The sequence below is a fragment of the Pangasianodon hypophthalmus genome, chromosome 26 (assembly GCF_027358585.1).
Source record: "Pangasianodon hypophthalmus isolate fPanHyp1 chromosome 26, fPanHyp1.pri, whole genome shotgun sequence".
Taxonomy (NCBI): domain Eukaryota; kingdom Metazoa; phylum Chordata; class Actinopteri; order Siluriformes; family Pangasiidae; genus Pangasianodon; species Pangasianodon hypophthalmus.
The window spans coordinates 18,791,349-18,809,712 of NC_069735.1; the positions used below are offsets into that span (position 1 = coordinate 18,791,349).

The 18,364-nt window shown below is 44.0% G+C and overlaps 1 protein-coding gene across 2 annotated transcripts in view; it reads left to right on the forward strand.

Moving 5' to 3' along the window:
• Window positions 1–2,309: 2,309 nt before the first annotated feature.
• LOC113524903 (NACHT, LRR and PYD domains-containing protein 3) overlaps window positions 2,310–18,364 on the forward strand; it is a 35,610-nt gene continuing 19,555 nt past the window's right edge. For both annotated transcript variants that reach the window (XM_053229806.1, XM_053229808.1), the window contains exon 1: window positions 2,310–2,660. The gene's annotated coding sequence lies outside the window, so the exon portion shown is untranslated. The remainder of the gene's footprint in view (window positions 2,661–18,364) is intronic.

The following is an 18,364-nucleotide window of genomic DNA, read 5'->3' on the forward strand; positions in this document are numbered from 1 at the left end:
GTGTTTTGGGTCGTTGTCTTGCTGCATGATGAAGTTCCTCCCAGTTAGATTGGATGCATTTCTGTGTAAATTAGCAGACAGAAAGTTTCTGTAGACTTCTGAATTCATTCTGCTGCTATTATCATGAGCTCCATCATCAATAAAGATTAGTGAGTCTGTTCCAGAAGCAGCCATGCAAGCCCAAGCCATGACACTACCTCCACCATGCTTGACTGATAAGCTCATATGTTTTGGATCATGAGCAGATCCTTTCTTTCTCCACACTTTGGCCTTTCCATCACTTTGGTAGAGGTTCATCTTGGTTCCAGAAGTTTTGTGGATCATCTCTGTATTTCTTTGTGTATTCATATCAGACCCTCTGATTCTTGCTGCTGATGAGAGGTTTACATCTTGTGGTATGGCATCTACTCGAAGTCTTCTTCGAACGGTGGATTGTGGTACCTTCACCCCTGCCCTGTGGAGGTTGTTGGTGATGTCACTGACTGTTGTTTTTGGGTTTTTCTTCACAGCTCTCACAATGTTTCTGTCATCAGCTGCTGTTGTTTCCTTGGCCGACCTGTTCCATGTCTGGCTGTTAGTACACCAGTGGTTTCTTTCTTTTTCAGGACATTCCAAAATGTTGTATTGGCTATTCCCAATGCTCGTGCAGTTGATTTTCCCTCTTTTTTCAGCTTCTAAATGGTTTGCTTTTCTCCCATAGACAGCTCTCTGGTCTTCATGTTGGTTTATCCTTTTTAACAACAAATGCAGTCTTCACATTTGAAACCCAGGGGTCAAACCAAGAACAGACATTCAGAGCTATTAATTCTTTAAACAATCAATCTAACAGGCCACACCTGGGCAAAAAGAAACACCTGTCAGTCACATGTTCCAATTTTTCTGATAACACGAACAAATGGGTTTAAACAAAAGGTGCCTTGTTCTAAGTTGTTTAACACGTCTAGATGTAAATATGAGGAAATGAAAGCTGAAATTCTGATCTATCATCTCATATTCATCTTCTGATCTCAAACCCAAATGTCTTCAATCTATAACAAAAACAAAAGAATTGGGTTTATATATAGTCAGTTCTGTGTATTATAAAAAACAATAAATAAGCATTTAAATAAAACAAATATAACACACAATTATCTCTGGATCAAAAGTTGCATAAAGGTTTTTCAAAAGGTTTTGAAATGACCTTTTCAGCCGGTGTGAAAATAAATTTTTTAAAGACATTCAGGGAAAAATGAAACCTTAGCAAGGAAGAGCATTCCAAATATGGTAAATTTGTGTATTATTATTATTATTATTATTATTATTATACATTTTTACTAATTTCAAACTTAATCTTGTTCTTCTCATAATTTTCCTTATTTCAAGCATTTATTTTTTAAGCATTTATTGTAAATTCGACTACATTTAAGGTATTTTCACTTGATAATGAATCATATTTAATTTTTATTACTGTGTTTTATGATCTTGAAAATCTTGAAAATTCATATGGACCTAAAAGTCATTTATTTGAAGGCCAGATCAGGAGCTGACCAAGATGTAATCTGACATGCTTCTCGGAGATAGTGAGGTGATTGATCAGACTCCAGAAACCTTCAGCAACATGACATTTTTTTTTGAAAAATTGTTTTAATTAAATTAATTTTGCCCTTTTTTCCTCATACAGAAATACAATTTGTTCCTGTTTCAGGGTGTGAACTTCTGAAACTCTGGATCATTGACTCCCTCTAGTGGATCTTCAGGATGAGAGGTTTGTGTATCAGATGAATCTGCTCTCAGTGTTGTCCTCTCTGCTCTGTCCATCAGCAGAAAAGGTACCAGCATTGAGCAGATTTTATCTGAGTGTTTTTTCATCACAATGATATAATCTTGAATAATTCAGGTTTTGAGCTGGAGCTGATATCAGAACCGAGTCAGCGATAATTTTCTTCTTACTGTCCTGCTCTCCTGGTGTCTCAAAACATCTCACACACACACACACACACACACATATACATATATATATCACCCTTTGAATCAGCCTTTAAAGAAAAACAGTTTAAACAGTCTTTAGTCTAGAAGTTGTTATTATTAACATTTAAACCTTTTAAAACTGATTAAATAATGAACTGATGTATTTCCACTGGTGTTTTTATTTATTTATTTATTTATTTATTTATTTATATTAAACAAACTACAGGTAGTTTTAGATTCATATTAGGTAAAGTGGCAACCGTTTGTTTTCATGGATGGTGAAATATTAGTCCATGACGTTTTAACTGAAAAAAAATTCACTGAATCATTTGTGAGTCATTTGGGGAGTCGACTCTGGCGGTTCAAAGACGGAGAGTAACAGAGACAGGAAAAGATTTTATTCTCCGTTATTTCAGCTGCTTGTTACTTCAGCAGATATCTAATGGAATAATTATCGTGTTTCATTTTGTTTATGCGTTTAAAACCCGTTTGAAGCTTTTAAAGCAGCTGTTATGTTATGTATTATATGTTATATATTTGATGTATTTATCACAATGCGGAAGAAGCAGAAACGGAACTAAAACGGAAGGTAACTTTTTCCGGGTTTTGTTTGTGCCAGTTATTTGGATGAAAGTGCAGCAGAAAAAACGAGGTACAGCCCGGAATTTCAGCAAAATAGTAGAGGCTCAGATTTTTCTTCCCAGAGACTAAAGGTGAGATTTCCACACTGCAGGCATGCAGGAGAGGAGCTGTGAAGACCTGAGCTCTACACACACTCTACACACACTCTACACACACTCTACACGCACTCTACACACTCTACACACACTGATAACACACTGATCACACACTCTACACACACTGATCACACACTCTACACACACTCTACACACACTCTACACACACTCTACACGCACTCTACACACACTCTACACACACTCTACACACACTGATCACACACTCTACACACACTACACACACACTCTACACACACTGATAACACACTCTACACACACTACACACACACTACACACACTCTACACACACTCTACACACACTGATCACACACTGATCACACACTCTACACACACTCTACACACACTGATAACACACTGATAACACACTCTACACACACTCTACACACACTCTACACGCACTCTACACACACTGATCACACACTCTACACACACTGATCACACACTCTACACACACTGATCACACACTCTACACACACTCTACACACACTCTACACACACTGATCACACACTGATCACACACTCTACACACACTCTACACGCACTCTACACACACTGATCACACACTCTACACACACTCTACACACACTCTGCACACACTCTACACACACTCTACACACACTCTACACACACTCTACACACACTGATCACACACTGATCACACACTCTACACACACTGATCACACACTGATCACACACTCTACACACACTCTACACGCACTCTACACACACTGATCACACACTCTACACACACTGATCACACACTCTACACACACTGATCACACACTCTACACACACTCTACACACACTCTACACACACTGATCACACACTGATCACACACTCTACACACACTCTACACGCACTCTACACACACTGATCACACACTCTACACACACTCTACACACACTCTACACACACTCTACACGCACTCTACACACACTGATCACACACTCTACACACACTGATCACACACTCTACACACACTGATCACACACTCTACACACACTCTACACACACTCTACACACACTGATCACACACTGATCACACACTCTACACACACTCTACACGCACTCTACACACACTGATCACACACTCTACACACACTCTACACACACTCTGCACACACTCTACACGCACTGATCACACACTGATCACACACTCTACACACACTCTACACACACTGATCACACACTCTACACACACTCTACACACACTCTGCACACACTCTACACACACTGATCACACACTGATCACACACTCTACACACACTCTACACACACTCTGCACACACTCTATACACACACTCTACACACACTCTACACACACTGATCACACACTGATCACACACTCTACACACACTCTACACGCACTCTACACACACTGATCACACTCTACTCTACACACACTCTACACACACTCTACACACACTCTACACACACTGATAACACACTCTACACACACTGATAACACACTCTACACACACTCTACACACACTCTACACACACTCTACACACACTCTACACACACTGATAACACACTCTATACACACACTCTACACACACTCTACACACACTGATCACACACTCTACACACACTCTACACACACTCTACACACACTCTACACACACTGATAACACACTCTACACACACTCTACACACACTGATCACACACTCTACACACACTGATCACACACTCTACACACACTCTACACACACTCTACACACACACTACACACACTCTACACGCACTCTACACACACTCTACACACACTCTACACACACTCTACACACACTGATCACACACTCTACACACACTCTACACACACTCTACACACACTGATAACACACTCTACACACACTGATCACACACTCTACACACACTCTACACACACTCTACACACACTGATAACACACTCTACACACACTCTACACACACTCTACACACACTGATCACACACTGATCACACACTCTACACACACTCTACACACTCTATACACACACTCTACACACACTCTACACACACTGATCACACACTCTACACACACTGATCACACACTCTACACACACTGATCACACACTCTACACACACTCTACACACACTCTACACGCACTGATCACACACTCTACACACACTCTACACACACTGACACTCATCACACACTCTACACACACTCTACACGCACTGATCACACACTCTACACACTGATCACACACTCTACACACACTGATAACACACTCTACACACACTCTACACACACTCTACACGCACTGATCACACACTCTACACACACTCTACACACACTGATACACACTCTACACACACTGATAACACACTCTACACACACTCTACACACACTCTACACACACTGATAACACACTCTACACGCACTGATCACACACTCTACACACACTCTACACACACTCTATACACACACTCTACACACACTCTACACACACTGATCACACACTCTACACACACTGATAACACACTCTACACACACTCTACACACTACACACACTGATAACACACTCTACACACACTCTACACACACTCTACACGCACTGATCACACACTCTACACACACTCTACACACACTGATCACACACTCTACACACACTCTACACACACTCTACACACACTGATACACACTCTACACACACTGATCACACACTCTACACACACTCTACACACACTCTACACACACTGATAACACACTCTACACACACTGATAACACACTCTACACACACTCTACACACACTCTACACACACTGATCACACACTCTACACACACTGATAACACACTCTACACACACTCTACACACACTCTACACACACTGATCACACACTCTACCACACTCTACACCACTCTACACACACTCTACACACTGATAACACACTCTACACACACTCTACCACACTGATCACACACTCTACACACACTGATCACACACTCTACACACACTCTACACACACTCTACACACACTCTACACACACTCTACACACACTCTACACACACTCTACACACACTGATACACTCTACACACTGATCACACACTCTACACACACTCTACACACACTGATCACACACTCTACACGCACTCTACACACACTCTACACACACTGATCACACACTCTACACACACTCTACACACACTCTACACACACTGATAACACACTCTACACACACTCTACACACTCTACACACACTCTACAGCACTGATCACACACTCTACACACACTGATCACACACTCTACACACACTCTACACACACTCTACACACACTGATCACACACTCTACACACACTCTACACACACTCTACACACACTGATAACACACTCTACACACACTCTACACACTCTACACACACTCTACACGCACTGATCACACACTCTACACACACTGATCACACACTCTACACACACTCTACAGCACTCTACACACCTCTACACACTCTACACACACTGATAACACACTCTACACACACTATACACACTATCACACACTCTACACACACTCTACACACACTGATCACACACTGATCACACACTCTACACACACTGATACACACTCTACACACACTCTACACACACTCTACACACTCTACACACACTGCTAACACACTCTACACACACTGATAACACACTCTACACACACTCTACACACACTCTACACACACTGATCACACACTCTACACACACTGATAACACACTCTCTACACACACTCTACACACACTCTACACACACTGATCACACACTGATACACACTCTACACACACTGATAACACACTCTACACACACTCTACACACACTCTACACACACTCTACACACACTGATAACACACTCTACACACACTGATACACACTCTACACACACTCTACACACACTGATCACACACTCTACACACACTGATAACACACTCTATACACACACTCTACACACACTCTACACACACTGATCACACACTCTACACACACTCTACACACACTCTACACACACTCTACACACACTGATAACACACTCTACACACACTCTACACACACTCTACACACACTGATAACACACTCTACACACACTGATCACACACTCTACACACACTCTACACACACTCTACACACACTGATAACACACTCTACACACACTCTACACACACTCTACACACACTGATCACACACTGATCACACACTCTACACACACTCTACACACTCTATACACACACTCTACACACACTCTACACACACTGATCACACACTCTACACACACTGATCACACACTCTACACACACTGATAACACACTCTATCACACACTCTACACACACTCTACACACACTGATCACACACTCTACACACACTCTACACACACTGATAACACACTCTACACACACTGATCACACACTCTACACACACTGATAACACACTCTACACACACTCTACACACACTCTACACGCACTGATCACACACTCTACACACACTCTACACACACTGATAACACACTCTACACACACTGATAACACACTCTACACACACTCTACACACACTCTACACACACTGATAACACACTCTACACGCACTGATCACACACTCTACACACACTCTACACACTCTATACACACACTCTACACACACTCTACACACACTGATCACACACTCTACACACACTGATAACACACTCTACACACACTCTATACACACTCTACACACACTGATAACACACTCTACACACACTCTACACACACTCTACACGCACTGATCACACACTCTACACACACTCTACACACACTGATCACACACTCTACACACACTCTACACACACTCTACACACACTGATAACACACTCTACACACACTGATAACACACTCTACACACACTCTACACACACTCTACACACACTGATAACACACTCTACACACACTGATAACACACTCTACACACACTCTACACACACTCTACACACACTGATCACACACTCTACACACACTGATAACACACTCTATACACACACTCTACACACACTCTACACACACTGATCACACACTCTACACACACTCTACACGCACTCTACACACACTCTACACACACTGATAACACACTCTACACACACTCTACACACACTGATCACACACTCTACACACACTGATCACACACTCTACACACACTCTACACACACTCTACACACACTCTACACACACACTACACACACTCTACACGCACTCTACACACACTGATAACACACTCTACACACACTGATCACACACTCTACACACACTCTACACACACTGATCACACACTCTACACGCACTCTACACACACTCTACACACACTGATAACACACTCTACACACACTCTACACACACTCTACACACACTGATAACACACTCTACACACACTCTACACACTCTACACACACTCTACACGCACTGATCACACACTCTACACACACTGATCACACACTCTACACACACTCTACACGCACTCTACACACACTGATCACACACTCTACACACACTCTACACACACTCTACACACACTGATAACACACTCTACACACACTCTACACACTCTACACACACTCTACACGCACTGATCACACACTCTACACACACTGATCACACACTCTACACACACTCTACACGCACTCTACACACACTGATAACACACTCTACACACACTGATCACACACTCTACACACACTCTACACACACTGATCACACACTCTACACACACTCTACACGCACTCTACACACACTGATAACACACTCTACACACACTGATAACACACTCTACACACACTGATCACACACTCTACACACACTCTACACGCACTCTACACACACTGATAACACACTCTACACACACTCTACACACACTCTACACACACTGATCACACACTCTACACACACTCTACACACACTCTACACACACTGATAACACACTCTACACGCACTGATCACACACTCTACACACACTCTACACACTCTATACACACACTCTACACACACTCTACACACACTGATCACACACTCTACACACACTCTACACGCACTCTACACGCACTCTACACACACTCTACACACACTGATAACACACTCTACACACACTCTACACACACTCTACACACACTGATCACACACTCTACACACACTGATCACACACTCTACACACACTCTACACGCACTCTACACACACTGATAACACACTCTACACACACTGATCACACACTCTACACACACTCTACACACACTGATCACACACTCTACACGCACTCTACACACACTCTACACACACTGATCACACACTCTACACACACTGATCACACACTCTACATACACTGATCACACACTCTACACACTCTATACACACACTCTACACACACTCTACACACACTGATCACACACTCTACACACACTCTACACGCACTCTACACACACTCTACATACACTCTACACACACTGATAACACACTCTACACACACTCTACACACACTCTACACACACTGATAACACACTCTACACACACTCTACACACACTCTACACACACTCTACACACACTGATAACACACTCTACACACACTCTACACACACTCTACACACACTGATAACACACTCTACACACACTCTACACACACTGATCACACACTCTACACACACTGATCACACACTCTACACACACTGATAACACACTCTACACACACTCTACACACACTCTACACGCACTGATAACACACTCTACACACACTCTACACACACTGATCACGCACTCTACACACACTCTACACACACTGATCACACACTCTACACACACTGATCACGCACTCTACACACACTCTACACGCACTCTACACACACACTACACACACTGATAACACACTCTACACACACTCTACACACACTGATCACGCACTCTACACACACTCTACACACACTCTACACACACTCTACACGCACTCTACACACACACTACACACACTGATAACACACTCTACACACACTCTACACACACTGATCACGCACTCTACACGCACTCTACACGCACTCTACACACACTCTACACGCACTCTACACACACTGATAACACACTCTACACACACTGATCACACACTCTACACACACTCTAGACACACTGATCACACACTCTACACGCACTCTACACACACTCTACACACACTGATAACACACTCTACACACACTCTACACACACTCTACACACACTGATCACACACTCTACACACACTCTACACACACTGATCACACACTCTACACACACTGATCACACACTCTACATACACTGATCACACACTCTACACACACTCTACACACTCTATACACACACTCTACACGCACTCTACACACACTGATAACACACTCTACACACACTCTACACACACTGATAACACACTCTACACACACTCTACACGCACTGATCACGCACTCTACACACACTCTACACGCACTGATCACGCACTCTACACACACTCTACACGCACTGATCACGCACTCTACATGCACTCTACACACACTGATCACACACTCTACTCGCACTCTACACACACTCTACACACACTGATAACACACTCTACACACACTGATAACACACTCTACACACACTCTACACACACTGATAACACACTCTACACACACTCTACACACACTGCTCACGCACTCTACACACACTCTACACACACTGATCACACACTCTACACACACTGATAACACACTCTACACACACTCTACACACACTGATAACACACTCTACACACACTGATCACACACTCTACACACACTCTACACACACTGATCACACACTCTACACGCACTCTACACACACTCTACACACACTGATAACACACTCTACACACACTCTACACACACTGATAACACACTCTACACACACTCTACACACACTCTACACACTCTACACACACTCTACACGCACTGATCACACACTCTACACACACTGATCACACACTCTACACACACTCTACACGCACTCTACACACACTGATAACACACTCTACACACACTCTACACACACTCTACACACACTGATAACACACTCTACACACACTCTACACACACTGATAACACACTCTACACACACTCTACACACACTCTACACACACTGATCACACACTCTACACACACTCTACACACTCTACACACACTCTACACACACTCTACACACACTCTACACACACTCTACACACACTCTACACACACTGATCACACACTCTACACACACTCTACACACACTGATAACACACTCTACACGCACTCTACACGCACTCTACACACACTCTACACACACTGATCACACACTCTACACACACTCTACACACACTCTACACACACTGATAACACACTCTACACACACTGATAACACACTCTACACACACTCTACACGCACTCTACACACACTGATAACACACTCTACACACACTCTACACACACTGATAACACACTCTACACACACTCTACACACACTCTACACACACTGATAACACACTCTACACACACTCTACACACACTGATAACACACTCTACACACACTCTACACACACTGATAACACACTCTACACACACTCTACACACACTCTACACACACTCTACACACACTACACACACTGATCACACACTCTACACACACTCTACACACACTCTACACACACTCTACACACACTGATCACACACTCTACACACACTCTACACACTCTACACACACTCTACACACTCTACACACACTCTACACACACTGATAACACACTCTACACACACTCTACACACACTGATCACACACTCTACACACACTGATCACACACTCTACACACACTCTACACACACTGATAACACACTCTACACACACTGATCACACACTCTACACACACTGATCACACACTCTACACACACTCTACACACACTCTACACACACTGATAACACACTCTACACACACTGATCACACACTGATCACACACTCTACACGCACTCTACACACACTGATCACACACTCTACACACACTCTACACGCACTGATCACACACTCTACACACACTCTACACACACTCTACACGCACTCTACACACACTGATAACACACTCTACACACACTGATCACACACTCTACACACACTCTACACACTCTATACACACACTGATAACACACTCTACACACACTGATCACACACTCTACACACACTGATAACACACTCTACACACACTCTACACACACTCTACACACACTGATCACACACTCTACACACACTCTACACACACTCTACACACACTGATAACACACTCTACACACACTGATCACACACTCTACACACACTCTACACACACTCTACACACACTCTACACGCACTCTACACACACTGATAACACACTCTACACACACTCTACACACACTGATCACACACTCTACACACACTGATAACACACTCTACACACACTGATAACACACTCTACACACACTCTACACACACTGATAACACACTCTACACACACTCTACACACACTCTACACACACTGATAACACACTCTACACACACTGATCACACACTCTACACACACTCTACACACACTCTACACACACTGATAACACACTCTACACACACTCTACACACACTCTACACACACTGATCACACACTGATCACACACTCTACACACACTCTACACACTCTATACACACACTCTACACACACTCTACACACACTGATCACACACTCTACACACACTGATCACACACTCTACACACACTGATAACACACTCTACACACACTCTACACGCACTGATCACACACTCTACACACACTCTACACACACTGATAACACACTCTACACACACTGATCACACACTCTACACACACTGATAACACACTCTACACACACTCTACACACACTCTACACGCACTGATCACACACTCTACACACACTCTACACACACTGATAACACACTCTACACACACTGATAACACACTCTACACACACTCTACACACACTCTACACACACTGATAACACACTCTACACGCACTGATCACACACTCTACACACACTCTACACACTCTATACACACACTCTACACACACTCTACACACACTGATCACACACTCTACACACACTGATAACACACTCTACACACACTCTATACACACTCTACACACACTGATAACACACTCTACACACACTCTACACACACTCTACACGCACTGATCACACACTCTACACACACTCTACACACACTGATAACACACTCTACACACACTCTACACGCACTCTACACACACTGATAACACACTCTACACACACTCTACACACACTGATCACACACTCTACACACACTGATCACACACTCTACACACACTCTACACACACTCTACACACACTCTACACACACACTACACACACTCTACACACACTCTACACACACTGATAACACACTCTACACACACTGATCACACACTCTACACACACTCTACACACACTGATCACACACTCTACACGCACTCTACACACACTCTACACACACTGATAACACACTCTACACACACTCTACACACACTCTACACACACTGATAACACACTCTACACACACTCTACACACACTCTACACACTCTACACACACTCTACACGCACTGATCACACACTCTACACACACTGATCACACACTCTACACACACTCTACACGCACTCTACACACACTGATCACACACTCTACACACACTCTACACACACTCTACACACACTGATAACACACTCTACACACACTCTACACACTCTACACACACTCTACACGCACTGATCACACACTCTACACACACTGATCACACACTCTACACACACTCTACACGCACTCTACACACACTGATAACACACTCTACACACACTGATCACACACTCTACACACACTCTACACACACTGATCACACACTCTACACACACTCTACACGCACTCTACACACACTGATAACACACTCTACACACACTGATAACACACTCTACACACACTCTACACACACTCTACACACACTGATCACACACTCTACACACACTCTACACACACTCTACACACACTGATAACACACTCTACACGCACTGATCACACACTCTACACACACTCTACACACTCTATACACACACTCTACACACACTCTACACACACTGATCACACACTCTACACGCACTCTACACGCACTCTACACACACTCTACACACACTGATAACACACTCTACACACACTCTACACACACTCTACACACACTGATCACACACTCTACACACACTGATCACACACTCTACACACACTCTACACGCACTCTACACACACTGATAACACACTCTACACACACTGATCACACACTCTACACACACTCTACACACACTGATCACACACTCTACACGCACTCTACACACACTGATCACACACTCTACACACACTGATCACACACTCTACATACACTGATCACACACTCTACACACTCTATACACACACTCTACACACACTCTACACACACTGATCACACACTCTACACACACTCTACACGCACTCTACACACACTCTACATACACTCTACACACACTCTACACACACTCTACACACACTCTACACACACTGATAACACACTCTACACACACTCTACACACACTCTACACACACTCTACACACACTGATAACACACTCTACACACACTCTACACACACTCTACACACACTGATAACACACTCTACACACACTCTACACACACTGATCACACACTCTACACACACTGATCACACACTCTACACACACTGATAACACACTCTACACACACTCTACACACACTCTACACGCACTGATAACACACTCTACACACACTCTACACACACTGATCACGCACTCTACACACACTCTACACGCACTCTACACACACTCTACACACACTGATCACACACTCTACACACACTGATCACGCACTCTACACACACTCTACACGCACTCTACACACACACTACACACACTGATAACACACTCTACACACACTCTACACACACTGATCACGCACTCTACACACACTCTACACACACTCTACACACACTCTACACACACTGATCACGCACTCTACACACACTCTACACGCACTCTACACACACACTACACACACTGATAACACACTCTACACACACTCTACACACACTGATCACGCACTCTACACGCACTCTACACGCACTCTACACACACTCTACACGCACTCTACACACACTGATAACACACTCTACACACACTGATCACACACTCTACACACACTCTACACACACTGATCACACACTCTACACGCACTCTACACACACTCTACACACACTGATAACACACTCTACACACACTCTACACACACTCTACACACACTGATCACACACTCTACACACACTCTACACACACTGATCACACACTCTACACACACTGATCACACACTCTACATACACTGATCACACACTCTACACACACTCTACACACTCTATACACACACTCTACACGCACTCTACACACACTGATAACACACTCTACACACACTCTACACACACTGATAACACACTCTACACACACTCTACACGCACTGATCACGCACTCTACACACACTCTACACGCACTGATCACGCACTCTACACACACTCTACACGCACTGATCACGCACTCTACATGCACTCTACACACACTGATCACACACTCTACACGCACTCTACACACACTCTACACACACTGATAACACACTCTACACACACTGATAACACACTCTACACACACTCTACACACACTGATAACACACTCTACACACACTCTACACACACTGCTCACGCACTCTACACACACTCTACACACACTGATCACACACTCTACACACACTGATAACACACTCTACACACACTCTACACACACTGATAACACACACTGATCACACACTCTACACACACTCTACACACACTGATAACACACTCTACACGCACTCTACACGCACTCTACACGCACTCTACACACACTCTACACACACTCTACACGCACTGATAACACACTCTACACACACTGATCACACACTCTACACACACTCTACACACACTGATCACACACTCTACACACACTGATCACGCACTCTACACACACTGATCACACACTCTACACACACTGATCACACACTCTACACACACTCTACACACACTGATCACACACTCTACACACACTCTACACGCACTCTACACGCACTCTACACACACTGATCACACACTCTACACACACTCTACACACACTGATCACACACTCTACACACACTCTACACACACTCTACACACACTCTACACACACTGATAACACACTCTACACACACTGATCACACACTCTACACACACTCTACACACACTCTACACACACTCTACACGCACTGATCACGCACTCTACACACACTCTACACACACTGATCACACACTCTACACGCACTCTACACACACTCTACACACACTCTACACACACTGATCACACACTCTACACACACTCTACACACACTGATCACACACTCTACACACACTCTACACACACTGATAACACACTCTACACACACTCTACACACACTCTACACACACTCTACACACTCTACACACACTCTACACACACTGATAACACACTCTACACACACTCTACACACACTGATAACACACTCTACACACACTCTACACACACTGATAACACACTCTACACACACTCTACACACACTCTACACACACTGATAACACACTCTACACACACTCTACACACACTCTACACACACTGATAACACACTCTACACACACTCTACACACACTCTACACACACTGATCACACACTCTACACACACTCTACACACACTGATAACACACTCTACACACACTCTACACACACTCTACACACACTGATCACACACTCTACACGCACTCTACACACACTCTACACACACTGATAACACACTCTACACACACTCTACACACACTGATAACACACTCTACACACACTCTACACGCACTGATCACGCACTCTACACACACTCTACACGCACTGATCACGCACTCTACATGCACTCTACACACACTGATCACACACTCTACACGCACTCTACACACACTCTACACACACTGATAACACACTCTACACACACTGATAACACACTCTACACACACTCTACACACACTGATAACACACTCTACACACACTCTACACACACTGATAACACACTCTACACACACTCTACACACACTCTACACACACTCTACACACACTGATAACACACTCTACACACACTCTACACGCACTCTACACGCACTCTACACGCACTCTACACGCACTGATCACGCACTGATCACGCACTCTACACACACTCTACACACACTCTACACGCACTGATCAAGCACTCTACACACACTCTACACACACTCAACACACACTCAACACACACTCAACACACACTCTACACACACTCTACACACACTCTACACACACTGATCACACACGCTACACACACTGATCACACACTGATCACACACTCTACACGCACTCTACACACACTGATCACACACTCTACACACACTGATCACACACTCTACACACACTCAACACACACTCTACACACACTCAACACACACTCTACACACACTCTACACACACTCAACACACACTCAACACACACTGATCACACACTGATCACACACGCTACACGCACTCTACACGCACTCTACACGCACTCTACACACACTGATCACACACTCTACACGCACTCTACACACACTCTACACGCACTGATCATGCACTCTACACACACTCTACACACACTGATCACACACTCTAGACGCACTGATCACGCACTCAACACGCACTCTACACACACTCTACACGCACTCTACACACACTGATCACGCACTCTACACACACTCTACACACACTCAACACGCACTCTACACGCACTCTACACACACTCTACACACACTGATCACGCACTCTACACACACTGATCACACACTCTACACACACTGATCAAGCACTCTACACGCACTGATCACACACTCTAGACGCACTGATCACGCACTCTAGACGCACTGATCACACACTCTAGACGCACTGATCACGCACTCAACACGCACTCTACACACACTCTACACGCACTCTACACACACTGATCACGCACTCTACACACACTCTACACACACTCTACACGCACTCTACACACACTCATCACGCACTCAACACGCACTCAACACACACTCTACACACACTCTACACACACTGAACACACACTGAACACACACTCTACACGCACTCTACACGCACTCTACACGCACTCTACACACACTGATAACACACTCTACACGCACTCTACACGCACTCTACACGCACTCTACACACACTGATCACACACTCTACACACACTCTACACGCACTGATCACACACTCTACACGCACTGATCACACACTCTACACGCACTGATCACACACTCTACACGCACTCTACACGCACTCTACACGCACTCTACACGCACTCTACACGCACTGATAACACACTCTACACCCACTCTACACACACTCTACACACACTGATCACACACTCTACACGCACTCTACACACACTCTACACACACTACACACACTGATCACACACTCTACACGCACTCT